The sequence below is a fragment of the Stegodyphus dumicola genome, chromosome 10, assembly GCF_044657685.1.
Source record: "Stegodyphus dumicola isolate Sdum_Otavi_A_Nest chromosome 10, ASM4465768v1".
Lineage (NCBI taxonomy): Eukaryota > Metazoa > Arthropoda > Arachnida > Araneae > Eresidae > Stegodyphus > Stegodyphus dumicola.
Window position 1 is genome coordinate 132,721,861 of NC_140777.1, and position 18,573 is coordinate 132,740,433.

The window sequence follows — 18,573 nt, forward strand, 5'->3', positions numbered from 1 at the left end:
TTTAAAAGTTTAAGTGCCGTTAAGCCTAACGAAGCGGCTATTTCAAATGACCTATTAGTAAAATAATAAATCACTTGAACCTATTAGTAAAATAATGAATTAAGTCAATTTGTTCGCCAACTTCATTACCTTTTTGCCCAGCTGGACCAAAAGCTAACTTTCAGTTTTGTGCACAGAAAATCTTGTTTTCCTGCCCTCTGGTTGAATTTGCTTGTTTTTGCGAAGATATTCTAATTTTATTTGTTAAAAATCAGTTTTTATCTGTTTTAACTGCATTTGGTGCTTTAGGTTTTTCTGTATTTTCAATTTTTAATGAAGAAATTTTGAGTTTTTACGGATTTTTGTTTTCCCGCGAAATGAGAACTGAATTGGTTTAATGAGAAATGCATCTCTAATGAAATTTAAATGAAGGGCAGAAAAAATGTGTATAATTTAATAGGCCGTACAAGGAGTCATGTGATGTCCATATCAGATATTTTTCCTAGCATCATCAATTATTATAATTTAAAAAACAAGGACAGCAATAAAAATGTGTCCTTGAGAAAAAAATAATTGCGTCCTTAGAAACTGCCAATTCTAGAGTCTAACTGGCTTTCCATTTTTCTTCAAGTACATTTTCTAACAGCGATATTTGCTTCGCCTATTAGCTGCATTTTAGGACATATTCCTCCTCTGCGGAATATATAATTCCTGTGTCAGATACCTGCAGTATTATTAAATATTTACACAAAGTGATGTTGCTATTAATCTTTGATCAGTGAAGGAGGTGCATGTGATGTGACGCAGATGGAACACGAGGTTCTTATGAATATTTTAATACAATTTGGAGATTTAGGTTGCTCTAGCACTGAATATAAATTTAACTAAGCTAAGTCAGTTAGAGGATCAATTTAAATTTTAATTAATGGGTTGTATAACTCTATCAATAATTAGAATGTACAGAAGATTATGTTTAAAGCAAATAAAGCTTTGTAAGTAATAAAAATAACTATAATGAGAATTACTAAACAATATATTTTAAACTAACTTGCAGAGATAGTTTCAGAGGATTCGGTTTAGGAATAAAATTCAGACGTGTGCGCAGCGAAACTAATTCAAAATTCAGAACGAAACCTTAAATTAAGTTATTTTTACCCATTAAATATTCAATGAGATTTTTAAAATACTGCCTTTCATAGTTTGTAATTTTACAACACTTTTCTTAAGACTAAGAATAATGAGGTAAAATTACTAAAGCATGAAATATTTCTAATAGCCAAAGAAACTCAGTCCTTTACTCTACAAACCTGACTAAAAAGAGTAGAGAACATTTGCAAATTAATGCTATGATACTTATCAGTATTCAAATAATTTTCAAAACCGTTTATTATAATACTTTGAAAATTTAAAAAACAATTCTTATTAGAAGTATTATTCCAAAAGAAATTAAATTATTATTAAATTCCAAAAGAAAATGTTAATAATTTGCTAGGTACCCAAATTATGTTTCATTATAAAAATATATATATACCGTATTTTCCGGCGTATAACGCGAACTTATAATTTCGAGCTATGTTTTTTTTAAATTTTTAGGTATATTTTTAGGTATATCGCACCCACTTCTTTACGAAGAAACCTAAACGATACATGTGTAAAGCTCTTATCTTTTAAGTCACTTTTATTTGAAGATTTGTCCAAGCTTTTCGAACAATGGTATACCGAAATGACAAGCGATAAGGAGAACAATATACGTGTGCGTTAAATGCTTAAAGCAGTAAATATACCTGCAAGAATGGTGCATTGAATTCAGTGCAAGCGTTCAGAAGAACGCTACAGAGGCTGTTCTCACATGTTTTAGGCGATTTTAGTGAGCGGTAATAAAAAATCGTTTGCTGCAAAAGAAGTAATTGCAATTGTACTATGTTTTAAAAAGTCAAAATTATCGTCTGTGGCTTGAAAGTTTTGTTTTTATTCAAAATGGCGAATTTAACAAAGCAGTGGTTCGAAGCTACGTTTACGCTCTTTCCGAAGAGAAATATGCATACTTCGTTATCCAGAAACGATATGAGAGTCATGGTTTTGTGATACCTAAAGCGTCGATAGGTAATATCATTAACAAGAAAGGAAAAAAACGTCAAATTGGAGCCTCAAATGGGAAAAAAATTCCAAACAAGTATCCAAGGAAAAAACGGACATCTTCGACTATTGCGAAGGTAAGTTGTTTAATGTTAAAAGAAAATCCCCCTAGTCAAAGGACAGTTGCAAAATCATTAAAATGCTCGGTGTCCACTGTAAACAAAATTATAAACGTTGATTTAAATCTTAAGAAAGCGAAAAAACGCAATGTGCATCGTCTTCTTCCAAAGCATATCGCTCGACGCAGGACACGCTGCAGAATTCTATATGAGAAACACTTATCCAAAGAAAAATGGAAAACAATTGTCACAATAGATGAAGAATGGGTGTATTGAAATGATTGTAACAAAAAAAGAGCCATTTATTATTATAAAAGGGGAGAAAAAATTTAAGTACATGGTTCAAAGAATCGAAAGAAAGTTTTTCTAAGGGATTCATGATTGTTGCTGGTTTTTCTTATTATGGCAAGTTAAAAATAAAGAGAGTGAAAAGAAAATGTCAAGATTAACTCCAAATACTATCAGGAACATATTTTATCGCCAATTTTTCTGAATGAAATACCATCGCTTTATCCACAATGACATCCGTCTGTGAGACTCCATCAGGACAAAGCTAGCAGTCACACATCAAATTCCACTGTAAATTTCCTAAAAGAAATGGAACAAAAAACTGGTATCAAGGCCATACCCTTCACTGATACCCCTACTAAATCTCCCGATGTGTCACCTATGGAATTTTGCGCTTTCGGACTTTTAAAAACTGCATTATCCAAACGTTGTCCCAAAACCCTAACAGGACTCTGGAAAGCTGTTCGGGAGGAATGGGATAGAATACGTCTTCTGCCACTTCAAAAGGCATTATTATCCTCGAAATTTCGGTGTCGAAAGATAGTTCAGAATAAGGGATGTCAAATAAAACATTTAAAACACAAGAATTTTAAGTAATTTAGTTTTGTGAATACAATATACATCGTCTAAAAAATGTGTTAACAGGCTCTGTATAGTAGGATTTCAAGAAAAGGTGGATATAATTTGGTGTAAGAATGCACTTCCAACAAGAAAGAATTCCCGGAATTACGGTTCAGATGTTTTCTCTTTCTGTGGTTTTTTGAAGTAAACATCTAAGGTTTCAATTAAAATACAATTGATCTAACATTCCTTTTAGTACTAAATATGACTTCTGACAAGCGAAACAATACAGTGCTGGTATCAAATGAAAAATGATTTAGTTTGCGAAAGAAAATGGAAATCATGCTGCAGCAAGGATGTTTGGTGCTGGTGAGAGATGGAACGGCTAATGATTATTTATATATGGATCAGAGTAACAATGATGAAAGATGAAATAAAAATCAATGATGTGTCTGAAGATATAACGGAAGACGAACATGAACGAGGTTTTCATGTGTCCGATAATGAAAAGATTTAAGTTCAAAAGGCTCATTTTTACTTCCTTGTACGAAGAAATAAAGAAGTGTTGTAATCGCGAAAAATTTCAGGTATCATATTTTAACGAAAATATCCATTTTGACCACTATCGAATGCAATTTAACGAAGTTTTTCCGTGACATCTGTACTTGATCTGTACAGAATAAAGGATCTATACTGACATCTGTACAGAATAAAGGACTCCTTTCCCCCCAAAAAATGATAAAACTGATTGAAAATGAATTCTGAGAATAATTTTTCGTGGCGTCTGTGCCTACGTACGTATCTCGCATAACTCGAAAACCAGTAGCCTCAGAACATTGAAATTTTGTATATAGGACTGTTGTACACCTATTGTACAAATATATGTATATATATATCCACTCTGTTACTCGGCTCAGTGATCTCATTCTCTTTATTCTTATATGGTTGTAAATTGTGCATTTTTTGCTTTAAAAATGATTGAATTATATTGTTCTTATCTTACGGTTAAGGTTTTTATGCGTTTAGTAAATCTGCATGCAAAATTTGTAGAATTATCAACAATTTAAGGTGTTTAAGTGCGGCTAAGCCTAATTGTTTTTGCCATAGTGGTCATGTTTATGTTTGAAGCTTCGCAGAATAGTTGATTTGTTTCCAATCTAGAGAAAGTAAGCATCGCAACAACAAAGGTAACGCCTTCTTTTGTTACTGCGAATTAAATCATGCTTAATTCCTTATTGAATTTATTCAAAGAAACAATGTTTAAGATTTACTTCGTAAATTTTAATACAAATATTTTGAGGTTTTATGTATTTTTGTCTTGTCGCGAAGTGAGAACTTAATTTTCTACTCAACAAATTCCATATCTTAATTATTTTGATATCCAGATCGCATGTTACGTTATCCTTTCGTGCCCATATTAAAACTGAATTATCATTTAAAACTTCCAGAATGCATGATGTTTATTCTCAGGTTTAATAATTCATTTTATTATGCTTCTCTAACACAAAACTAAGTAAAAAATAAGCCTAAGTTATAAAGTTCATATCCTAGATATGTCCCATAGTAAATGAATGTTTTAATCGAATGCTGATTATATTTGTAGTAGTCTAAAAAAATCTTTTTATAGGCATCTTTATACCTCTCACATTGAGATATATTTTCCGAATTAATCTTAATTTGAGGTATAAAATTGTGACTTTTGGGCTAAATATTAACTTGGCGAGATATAAAGGCAATAATTAGCAAAATATGGTAACCGTCTTCAATAGTGAGAGAGGAAACTTGCTACCAGTAATATTTAGATGCCGCCAGTAGTCGTCAAAGATAACAGGGTATCCCCAAGTGAAGATTAATTGTTTTGAGTATTAATTCATACACAGCTAACAGTAAATTAAAATCTGAGACAAATCTTAAAGCTGTGTTAATTAAATCCTGTTTTTATCAACAGTACTTCAAGTTTGCCTTGTTATATTCCGACTTCTGTCCCCCCTCCTTCTTGTTAACCTGAGGTAAATATATCATTCGTATCAGCCTCGAATACATTTTACTATAGCTCATTACATGCTTAAAATTAGTTTAATAATTTCTCTTTAATTTCTTATTTCATACTAAAAGTGAGAGATAAATAGAAGGAAACACCTTGGATTAAGCCTATTTCTTTATCCCTTTTATATTATTTTATTAATTTCCTATTTAACCAAATATATGCGCAAATTTTACGCGTTGTTTTTACCCCGAATGATCAACCACTATACCATCTTGAAAAGACAGTGCAGCGATTAGTGGTGGCTGACATCTAGTCTGAACACCAGGGAGCAAATTCGACCCTTATGTAAAGTTTGATTGCTTGTGCATGCCCTTCCTCTCTTTTCAGCCAACCAGCGGCCGAGCGATAAAATCGCTGAACACCGGTAGTTCCGACCTGAGTTCGAATCCAGGCGAACGAACTAGCTGAATGGGCGTTTTACCGGTTTTTCCCCATGTGTAACGTGTATACGATCAAGTTTCCCTTAAAATGTCCTCCACGAAGGCATCCTTCGCGTTAAGCAGATAGCTCTCGAGTGCTTTGCCATTTGCCATAGTCGAATAAGCCAAATCAATTCTCTCTTTTCACGGATGCAGTGTCAGTCTGCTTTTGGGGTGGTGCACCTGAGTAACTTTCTCAACAATGAAATAATAACTAAAAGAACAAAGAAATGGTATAACTGATGAATTACTTCGAAACAAGTGTTCAGCTTTTGGATTGGATGAGGGAAGCCCAAGCCAGTGCCTTGCTTTACGAGCATAATTCGTTCCAAAAATGTGAGTACAAACTATAGCAAAGCTAATTTCTCCAAAAGTAATAACGCAATTTCAGACGATTCGTCAGAACTTAAATAATTATTCATATAAAATGATTAATACAAAATATAAAGTAAAAATATTTCAAATAAATTAAAGCATTGTATTTAAAGAAATTAAATAATGAAGAATTTGCATAAATGTTTTTCGCACAGCATAAATCAACGGTACCTAGAGCCATCCGATTTTGAATAACATACGTCTCCATCCGAATGTGGGCATCTGAAAGCCCAAATTTGAAATTTGTTTTATTATCTATTTCACATTTTATAAAGCATTTATGAGTTTTTGATTAACAAACACAGCGATTTCAAAGCGAAGAATGGCAACACTGTGCGAAAAAAAAAAAAAAACATTTTTATCTCCAGCGCGCGAGACTGTGTAAGAATTGTAATATATGTTCTTTTAAATATTTCCTGATGTTACTGTTGAATTGGATTTTATCGTTTAAGGGCGAAGAACACGCAGTTTAATCAATAAAGAAAATCTGATGTATACACCACATGACTTCCTTGTACGGAATATTAAATTATACGCATTTTTTTCTTGCATTTCATTTAAACTTATTGGATTGAGTTAAATCTACTTCGTCGATAGCACATAAACCACAACAGAATAAATGCTCTCTTTAAAATTTACTATATTTCTTGACCATAGCGACATTCTGGTGCTAGGTTCTTTTAACAGCGTTATATTTCGTTCATCTTATAACTCACAATGTACAAAATTTATATAATTTATAGAATTATCTAATCGTTGCCACATGTTCTATTCAAATACTATAATAAATCTAGAACGATCTATAAAAGAAACAGTTTTTCACAGACGATTCAGTATTTCTCATTCAATTAATTCAGTTCTCACTTCGCGACAAGGCAAAAATACATAAAAACTTAAAACATGTTTATTAAAAATTTGGAAGTAAATCTTAAATACTGATTTCCTCAAAAAACTTCCAGAAAGGATTAAGCATGATTTAATTCACAATAATAAATGAAGGCGTTATTTTTGTTGTTGCGAAGCTTAGTCTCTCAGGATTGGCAACAAATCTACTATTCTGCTGTTTCAAATGTAAGCAAATCTGTCCGGTATGTTGTTTAAACATTAGGCTTAACCGCACTTAAACAGCTTTTAAATTGTTGCTAATTGTACCAATATTGCTTGCAGATTTCCTAAAGGCATAAAAATTTTAACCGGAAGATAAGAACAAAATAATTCAGGCAAAGCAAAAAATGCACAATTTACAAACATATAAGAGTAAAGAAACTGAGATTACTGAGCCGGGTAACAGAGTGTATATATATATATATACGTTTGGTGCAGCAGCCGATTGCAACCAAAATACGAGGTGCACATCTACATGTTATAGCAGTCCTATAGTGTCAAGTTTCCTTTTTCAGTTAATGAAAGTGTTCAATTTGTGCATAGTGTCTCTGCATTTTGCTTTTGCAAAGTGTGCATTACGTGTTTTTGTGCATGTGAATCTCAACCTAATTGGATTACTAAAGTCACAGATGAAACGTATATAAAAACTGGCTGCTAAGCATACTTATGTTTGGATTACACACATGTTCTTCTCTATTGAAGTAGACGAAGCATGGTAGGACATTAATATCTTTTAGCTGCCTTTTATTATTATTATTATTATTATTTTATAGTTGCTTTAATATATTAACTGAATTAATCATATGTCCCGTAGTTTCTTTTTGTGTTCTATCCATCAGCATATAATCATATTCATGCTGTTGGTGTTTAGAGTTTTAATTGTATATTAAAGCACATTGTATTATCATTTAATAGTTTTTCCCGTGTTTTTTTTAATATAATTTTTATATTTTTCTATATTAATATTTATCCTCATCTGTCACCAGTATTCTAAAGTATTAACACTGCATTTTCCCCTTAATTGTTTGGTTATTAGTTGTTAAAGCTTATGTTAATCATGCACAAGTGACCTAACATTTTATAACAGTAACTCAATTCTTATGCTATAATTGATTGTATTTCACATTCTCAGTCCGTGATAATTTTGTTATTTGTTTGTTATTGTGTTTAGTTAATGGGATTTCCAAGTGTTTAGTTCTTAAGTTTACTTACGTAAAGGAGTCTAGGTTCTTTACGGTCTAGATTCTGTACCTTACTGAGAGGATTTTCTTAGTGCAAATGTGTTAAAGCTCACTTGACAATTCTATAACTGTAAATACATATTTTAGTTTTGGGCACACAGCGCAAGCACACTACTTAGCTTCTCACTTCAACGTGAACTCTGCCCTTTCACAGTGTGCGTACATTAACGGTAAATGTATTATTATTATTATAATTATAGTTCACACATTGTGTTTGATATTATAATTGATCTGTATCCTTTTATTTACATTTAAGTAACTTATATATATTATTTATATCATTTATTTGTATTGCTTTACTTGGAATTCATTTATGTGTATGTATCTGTTAGCTACATCAAAATCATAAATTTTTATTGTTATTAGGATATAAGAATTATCTGTATCACTATTGTCTTTAAAATAGTTAGTAACACTGAGCATGGTCCAGTTTCATTCCATTCTTACACCAGTGTTCTCAGAGTGACTCTAATAATAGTGTTGCCAGTACTAAACACTCAGCATACCTGTTATGATCTCAGTCCTCTCAATCCTATTTTATGTTAGTGATATTAAATAATTTATAGTTTCACGTTAAAAGCACAGTACTTTTGAGTTCCCTCACAGCATTAATGCACATTATTTAGCATGGCATCTATCGTAGCGTCCCCTGCCAACTCCGCTTCCTCAGCAGGAACCTGCCTCTCGACTGTTACCTCACAGGTCTCCGCTATTGTACAAGAAACTGACTCCGACTCCTCTAGTAGGGAAGTTATATTTAATAAGCACTGTGATAAGATCTTAGCGTTGCTGACGGCCAAAAACACATCGAAAAAATTTCATAAGGCAGATACTACCATACTGCGAAATAGCCTCAGTAAACTAAGGAGCTTACTAACAGAGCAAGAGCTTACGATAGCAAGACTAGAAGGGCAATTAGAGGAGACCAGATCAAGTGCCACTCTAAAGTGCACTCACCAGAACACGGTACATTCAAAAGACGAGAATAATCAAGTTCCTGAAGAGAAGGACGAAGCTAACTTGTCCCTTTATACAGAAGTAGTTAAAAGAGGTAGAAGAAAAGGAATAAAAGGTAAATCCACAGCAGACAACTGTCAGAACGATTTTCATAGAAAAGCAGAGCCTGTACTGCTGGTGAAAGGTAAGGACGAAGATAGAACACCGGACAGTATTAGGGCACAGCTCATTGATAGCATTAAGCCTCAGAAACTGGGAATCTCGATACCACTTGTACGCCCTACCAGATCAAAGGAATTGTTAATTCGTTGCAGAGAGAAAGCACATCTCCAAAGGCTCCAGAACGCCATCCTGAATTCCACTAGTCTTAGAGAGTCTCTCAGTGTTAGAATTCCCAAACCGATAAGGAAATCACTTATAGTCTTTGGAGTGCCGCAGGACACCACGGCTGAGGAGGTAACTACAGCATTTGAGCAGCTTATTCCTCAAGAGTCCCGAGATATTGCTTTCCCTAGAAGACCTCTGCTCAGAACAGACGGTTTCAGTAACTGGTTGGTAGAAATCGCCTCGGAACATTTTGTCAGAATTCTGAACTGCAAGAGGATATTCATAGGCCTTAATTCTTGCTCTTTCAAAGAATGCTTCCAGGTTCAGCGCTGTTATAACTGCCAAGAATTAGGGCACTTGGGAAGAAACTGCAAGTCAACTCCAAATTGTGCAAGGTGCAGCAAAGGACATCTCACAAAAGAGTGTACAACAGACACAGAAAGTTGTGTTAACTGTCAAAATTCTAACCAGGCAAAAGGAACTTCTCATGACTTCCATCACCCAGCCAACTTTTCGAAATGTCCTTGTTACCGAGAAAAATTGGAATGTCTCAGCTTGAACAGAACCCTCCCAATGTAAATTCGCATAGTTTGACTCAAGAATTAAGTAAAATAAGCTTTTTACAATGCAATCTCCAAAGAGCACGCGCCGCGACACTCAATGTGGCACAGATATTAACAAAGTCGTCAATCTCCATTTCTCTACTGCAAGAACCGTACACCTCGAATGGCATCATTCCGGGTTTACCATCAACGCACATTGTTTTTCTCTCCAAATCTAACTTGGCGGCAACAGTCTACAATGGACCTATGGCTCCGTTGTTGATAGACCAGACAGAGAATACGGTAACAGTCATGCTGGAGGACAAAAATAATAAGTACGTAGTAACCAATGCTTATTTCCCCCCCCCCAGTCTCCCAATAGAAGGGCTGTTACAGGAAATAGACCCAGCAATCTTGAGGCTCACAAAATACTCTATCGTGGCTGGGGACTTCAATGCAACCAGTCCACTATGGGGAGCTGACAGAGAGGATAATAGAGCACGAGCTGTCATAGAATTTGCCACAGCGCACAGGCTTACAGTTGTAAACACACTGGATTCCCCTCCTACCTTTAGAACATCTAGAGCAGTAGGTTGGCCAGATGTAACTTTAGCATCCTCCCCAATTGTACAGTATATGAACAACTGGGTTGTTTCTGACCTCCCTTCTTTTAGTGACCATCAGATAATCCAGTATGAACTGGTAAATTCAGTATCTTTCGAAACAAAACAAAGATTTAAGACTTGCTTTGGGGGACACAAGAAATTTCTAGAAAAGCTCAGGCCGTATGTCGTAATTAACCAAGAAAATTTAAATAATTGTACCACACCAGTCCAACTAGATGAGGCGTATGATACTCTAGTAAAGAATATCACTCAGGCAGCAAGTGCTTCCTACAAAAGGAAAGCCATTCAAGTTGACAAACCATTGTCCTGGTGGAATCCCAGTCTCACAGCAAAGTCATAGAAGCAAAGTACGGGCCTTGAGGAGGCTGGCACAGGCAGAACAAGAAGAAGAAGTAAGATCCGTAAAAATGTTAAAGTACAGGAAAGAACGTGCTCTCTACAAAAAGCGCATACCGAAAGCGAAAACTGAATCTTGGAAAAAACATTGTTCCAATCTAAAAGAGACTTATGGCCCAGTGCAAAAAATCGCAACAGATAGAGTCTTTCGCCCAACTCAGCTGGTCGCAAAACTGGCACCAAGTGCCTCTAGCATATCAGATGTCCTCCTGTCAGTGCTCACCACTATCTTTCCCAAGGATGATGTAAGGGATGACTTTGATGAGCATGGGCAAACAAGATATAACTTTCGAAACTTTATTTGGACCAGCAAAAAGCATGACCATCAGCTCCCTTCCATTCAGGAAATTACTAGAATAGTCAAAGGCCTCGTAAACAAGAAAGCTCCGGGACCGGATGGCATCGACAATATTATGATCAAATATATTCATCATGAGTTCCCTCAACTTTTTCTTTCGTTATGTAGGGCTTGTTGGAAAACAGGACACTTTCCTAGGGCCATGAAGTGGGCAGAAGTAGCATTGTTCCACAAGCAAGGTAAAGATCCATCGGATCCGGGAGCATATAGACCAGTTAGTCTTCTCCCTTCCATTAGGAAGGTACTAGAGAAGGTCATCTTAGCGCGGCTCAACTACTTTCTTAAGATTAAAAATTACATCAACAAAAGTCAGTTTGGTTTCTGTGAGGTGAAGTCTACGGAGGGGGCACTTAAGAACCTTCTGGAGAATATCGAAGCCAACAGGAACAATGACAGATACACAATAGTAGTGGCAATGGATATCAAAGGGGCATTCGATTCGTTATGGTGGCCAGACGTAATTAAATGCCTGGATAATGCACAAATCCCTATTGAAATAATCAAGCTCTTGCGAAGTTATCTGCAAGATAGAGGAGTACAGGTTACTACGAATAAAGGGGTTATCAATTACCAACTGCAAAGAGGATGCCCCCAAGGTTCCTGCTTGGGACCCACGTTATGGAATTTGGTGGCTAACACAGCCTTTACTCTGTATGATAATAATCCAAATGTGAATATACAAGCCTTCGCAGATGATTTTCTTCAAGTCATTACTAGCAGGAAAGACGTGGTACAAAAGGCTCAAAAGGCAGTCGACGACTTTGCAGCCTGGGCCAAGAGTCACAAACTGATCATCTCTGCAACGAAGACCCAATTGCTCTACATAGGTAGGAACGGTATTCCAAAAAGAAATCCGTCCATTAAAATGAACGGTATACCGATAAAATGCGCGCCCAATCTGAAGTACTTGGGACTGACTTTTAATAATAAATTATCTTGGGTTCCACACCTGAAGGAGGTAAAACAGAAAATAAACAGCCTTACAAATAACATGCTCAAAACAGCAAGAATACAGTGGGGAACGCCAGCCAATATTCTGAGAAGTTGGTATCGTACTATATCCGAGAGGATTATCTTGTATGGTGCAGCAATTTGGGGGAAAAATATCTCCTCACATATGAGTAAACTATTGCTCACAATACAAAGAATGCAATTATTACTGATATGCAGAGGATACAGAACCACTTCTACAGCAGCACTTCAAGTGCTTGCTGGTATACCACCATTAGACTTACAAGCAGAACGGGAATGTCTATTGGCAAGAGTGCTGAGACTAGATGAGAATGCAACATTATGGAATCAGAACTATTATCACACAGACTATGAAAAGCACAAACCAGTTCTTTTAGGGCACCCCGCAGACATAGACTTGTCCGATAGCATCCAACTTGTGTACGCATCTTCAAAAAAGAACAGCTTCAGCCTCTACACGGATGGATCCAAAACAGAGCGAGGCGCCGGTAGTGCATTTTGCGCTTTACAAGGGGAGACTATTATTAAAACATGGAAAAGAAGATTAGATATTAGAAATACAGTCTTTCAGACAGAGGTTGCAGTGCTAAAAGCAGCAATTAAATTTGCAGTTTATTCACTTAGATTCAGAGCAACAATCTTCAGTGACTCGGCCTCTAGCCTGGCAGCGATTAGAGGAAATAAAAGCAGGAGCTCTTATGTACAAGAGCTCAAAAAAATTCTTTTGCATTGCCCTCCCTCCTTACGTCCACACTTGGTCTGGGTCCCAGCTCATATGGGCATCACAGGCAATGAAAAGGCAGATGAGCTTGCCAAATCGGCAGCAAATGATAAAAGCCTGAGAGAATATCCTGTGAAACTCCCAACCTCTTATCTCAAGAGAAGTACTCTTGAAAATTTATTATGCCAGTGGCAGGAAAGGTGGGACTTAGCACCCACGGGTAGAAGGACCTACTCTTTTTTTCCAAAAGTGGGAACTGTAGCAAAAGTCACGAACGGTGCACAGACCCACTTTTTTTCTGGACATGGACCATTCCCTACCTATTTAAAGAGGTTCCACTTAAGCGGAACAGAATTCTGTGAATGTGGAGAGGTAGGTGATCCAGATCACTATCTCTTCCATTGTGCATCCACCAAACCTTATCACCTGAGGAGACCAAGTGATTTATTTTGGCCACAATGGGCAGAAACAATCTGCAAGAATAGTATTGCTAAATGCAAATTGAATGAGGTATTAAAGTACTGTGCACAGAGTCATGCAGGCATAAACAGAGCGAACACTTCAGAATAATGGACAATTACTGCACACATCTGTACCTTGTACGCTCACAATTAAAGGATCATCTTAGGGTAAAGACTTCCTTGTGAATGACATAACATTAGCTTTATTACCATTGCAGAACCTTGAACTGTTCAATGTTTGTGTGATTTAACCACATTGGTGCATAGATTCTTAATTTTTCATTGTACACATCTTTGTGACTTTTAGATTACCCTACAATAAGTCTCATAACTGAAAGAATCATTAAAACGTATTGTAAAAGTTACTAGTTATATAACTGTATCATTGTTGAATTGTTTCTATTCCATCATTGTCAGAACTATATTTATTTATTTACTCAGCATAGATGGAGGCATAACCTATTGTTGCCAAATATATATATATATATATATCCTCTTTTTTTTTTAATCTTTGGGTACCTGCATCAATAATGAATAACAGTGTATGGTTTGATTAACATTGTATATTATTTCTTAATTTTGCAATAATATGGCTAACTAGTACAGTGTGAATTGTAATCAAGATATAGAGCTACTGTATTTACAGTAATTGTTCAGTATATCTGTATAAGTAGTAATATGAGGTTATGCGACTTTAATGCTTATATATTTTGTAAATTTTGTACATATATATAATAGAATCACAATGTAATGTACCCAATGTAAAATGCAATTCTAGCCGAGTTTGTACTTTTGTAGCTTATAGTACTAGAGTGTAAAGTTTCGTAGGCATTGTATTGTACTCGAAATTGTGCGATAGAAAAATGATCTAATATTATCGTATTATATTTATAACCAGGTTTACTATGTCTTGCATTTATATAGGATATTCTATGTCTTGCATTAATATATTCTTCTATGTCTTGCATTAATATATTCTTCTATGTCTTGCATTTATATATGATATTGTTACAATGTATAGTACTCAGTGTAAAATTTAGTGTGGTCTAGTGTAAAACATTGAAGTAGTATTGTAGTGTAAAGGAATTATAGCAACATTGCCCATGTTAAAGTAGTGTAGTATAGGTAGCAGCGTAGTAGTTAAAATAGAACTTGAGTTAACAACCAGACAGTTATAGATACTAAAAACCTATGTAAAATAATGAGTGATTATGAAACCTAAGATTTTGAAATAATAAATGCTGTCGGATCAGCGAGTCATGATTAGACAGCATCTGCACAAGTGGAAACAAATACCGTAAGGCTTACTATAGTTAAGGGCGGCAGTCCACTTGAGCAGCGTTCAGCAGTCCTATGTACAAAATTTCAACGTTCTGAGGCTACTCGTTTTTGAGTTATGCAAGATCCAGTCACCAAGAAAAATTCACTTCAGAATTCATTTTAAAGCAGTTTTATAATTTTTTTGGAAGGAAGGGGTTTTTTTATTCTGTCCTTACGTACAGATGTCACGCTAAAACACCGTTAAATTGCATTCGATAGCGGTCAGAATGAATATTTGCGTTAAAATATGCTGCCTGAAACTTTTCGCGATTGCAATACTCCCTTTTTCCTTCGTATAAGGAAGTAGTAACACACAACAAAACAAGGAATTAATAACAAAAACGCCCCTTTGGGCGTAACGTAAAATCTGAAAGCTTTCAGACTTTATTTTTATTTATTTATTTTTGACTTGTATCGATCATTTCGTCGCAGGTCAACTACTAACAATGCTTCTCAACTAGCACTTAAATATTGTCTTCATTCATTTCTAGCTTCACAGCCTTATGAGCAAAACTGCATGCACAATAGGCTTATCCTGTTAAAAATAAACTACTAAAAGTCTTCAGGAAAGCAAAATCAGATTAGAGAATGCAGTCAGATTTCGGGCTCTGTTAATGAGTCCATCCCAAGCTTTGATTCCTGATGATGTTGAGGCTGTAGTTCATGACTTGGAAATGAATTTTCCGAAGCTTTCAGAGACTGAAGTTTGTTTATTTCGATCCCTTCGAAACATTACTGAAATAATGACCTGTCGCAGAGCTTTTCAAATTTCGAAATGCTTGCTAATACAGGGGCTGGAATAGTAGACGGGTGTTGAGAGAGACGAATTTCATTTTAATGAGCTAGAAATCCTTCAGTAAATCTTTCTAGAAGTCTGCAGGTTGAATAGCTCGCAGCCAACCAAGAATGAAAAATATTCCTTCCTAAAAAGATATTCCCTTATTGCAAGACTGAAGACTTTGTTCATCTACTTAAAGAAAAAGACACAAGTGACCAAACCTTGTTGGATCACTATGTAATGATTAACTACTCTTCCGACCTTGCATTTCTTGAAGCTAATGAATTCTTGGAGTGATACACAGGCGGAGTCTTAATTTGAAGTCACGGCTTGCAATAACACATAGCAAGAAGGTGAGATGGTCTTTCAAAACCTTATGACATGGCAATACATTCTCTTCAATGCAGATTCTCTTAGACTCTTTTTCTAAAGGGGCTTCCTATCATTGTTGCTGCAGATTATATTCGGAACCTGTGAACTTCTAGAACTCGGCAGCAAATTTTTCAGCTTCCGAACTCTTTTTAAGCTTTTTAAGCTTTCTTAACACTTTTTTCTTAACACTTTTCTTAACACCCTTAAACACTTTTTAAGCTTTCTTAGCTTCCGAACTCGCATACTGTTTTATATTTCACAGTATATGAATAGAGTAAATCCTGTTAAAGTTACCAGACCATACTTTGTTTGCCTTGAAGCTTTAGTTGTTTCCCATTGAGATACATGACAATTCATGCACGCGGTGCGGCGCACAAGATCTCTGCCTTCTTGCAAATAAAGTTATGTGCCAATGTATCACCTGCTAGTTGTTTCTCGTTTATCTGCAAGAGAAGCAAATTTTCGAAGACTTTCAGAACACTATGCCATTGCGTTCATTATGCGTTGGTTCCTTTTGCGATACTCATCAGCGAAAGAGCAGTAAAAAATCGCTGAACACCGGTAGTTCCAATCTGGATTCGAATCCAGGCGAACGGGTTAGCTGCATGGACACTTTCGTAGTTTTCCCCATGTGTAACGTGTATACGAGCCAGTTTCTCTTAGAAAGTCCTCCACAAAAGCATCCTTCTATTAGGCAGATAACCCTGGCTTACGTTGCCATAATAAACTAAACCAAACCGAAAACAAATTATTAAATCAAAACTAAACCAAAATCATTAAACCACACCAAATCACAACTTATTCCTAAAATGTATGAGTACCATTCGCCATATTTTAAGATTTCTGCTTCTCTAAGCTCTTAAATGGCGCTGTTACAAATCACACGTTCTTAAACAGTAACACATATTTTTTATTTGAAAAATTGTGAATATCTTTAATTAATTCAAACATCAATACAAAGTGATAAAAGAGATCATTTATTAGCAATAAAATCATTTTATTCTACTAGGTTTTCAATATGTTCTTTACACGACCATTTGGTTTACTGCATTATGGCAAAGCACGCCAGGACTATCTGCATAAGGAAAGGGATGCTTTCGTAGAGAAAGTTCTAAGGGAAAATCTCTCGTATACACGTCACATGTGGGAGAAACAACGAAAATGCTCATGCAGCCAACCCGTTCGTATGGAATCAAGTGCAGGTTAGAACTACCAGTGTTCAACGATGCTACTACTCGCCCGCTGGTCGGCTCACTTTACATGAATAAATGTACCGGTTTGTAAAACTTTACGATAGTTTAGTAACTGTGCGCTTTTCGGAATTTTTAGTTTTCTCAGGTTAATGTGCTAACTGTAAGCTGTTTTACATACTATTAAAATAAATAATAATAAACTAGTTAGCTAAATGAAAGGTCTATGTTTAGTAACCAAAAAATCATAAAAGATATAACTAATTCATTGCAAATTAATTGCTATGATTATTATTGCATTAATAAACGTGGAGTTTTGCGTTTGAATGACGTATAGAATTACTCTGGAACTCTAGTCACACACACACACAAAAGAAAAACTTCTTACTTATACCTTTTCAAAGAAAATTTAGTGTAACAGCGTGGGTAAAAATATTAACAAATGAATCAAATAAACTAAGATTTTTAATTAAATTTAGAAAATATTGTGTTTAATTAGGCAGTCAGATAAAATAAAAGCTAGACAAAGCTAGAAGGTTACAACTTCATTGCGTTTAATAATTTACATTCATTTACAGCTAAATGAACTTTAATTTTCGAACGTTAGCTCATTCCATTAATTTCAATTACTCCGAAATGCTTTCAGTTACTCCAAAATGGGCTTTTTTTCCCTGGTGCTAAATATATGTTATGAGGTATATTAAGGAATAATTTATTTTAATATTCACTAGATTTTCTATCTACTGAATGTTTAAATAAATGTTCAAATATGTGATGTGTATTATGATAAATTATTGAACTAAATGATGTCAAACATTTTTACGGTCAAATCTTTAGAAAGTATGAAAAATATTAAAAGCAAAAGCAATAACTCAAACTGGAAAAAAGATAATTAACGATAAATCTCTAAAAATTATTTAAATTGATTGTTATAAACAAATCTGCTATTTTTAAAGGCAATAATAACAAAAGCTGAAAGATTTGTGTTATTTGTATTATTTCATTCCTTTTTTAACATTTAAAAACCTGCATATCTTTTAAGAGAACAAAATTCTATTATCAGAACAAAGACTTTTTCCCTTTTCTTTTTTAAAGGGGTAATCTGTATTATGTTTGTGCCTGCACTTTACTTGGATCGAATAATTTTTGCATTTGAAGCATTTCGTGCTTATTCTTTCTTGGCTTCTGAATGTAAACTGAAAAGTTCTTTTTTCCAATGGGGGGCCCTTAGCCGATTTCGGCTTGATCACAAACTAAGGCCAAAAGTGGTGGTCACTTTATTATGGAGGCAGCTAATAGGTGGGCCACCCTTACCTACTATGAAAGGACGGACAGTGGTGCAACTTTGTTAGACGGTTGCACGGAGTTTTGGCGATTTACGTTGGCACGGTTTTTACAATCGTCAGTCATCTTGAAAAACGCTGTTTTTACGTATTTTACGCAAAATAAAGTATTAGAAACTTTAATATATATATATATATATATATATATATATATCGTTAAAAATTACGGATTAACTTTTTGTTGAAAATGTAAATAATTACATTTACTATGAGTACAAAA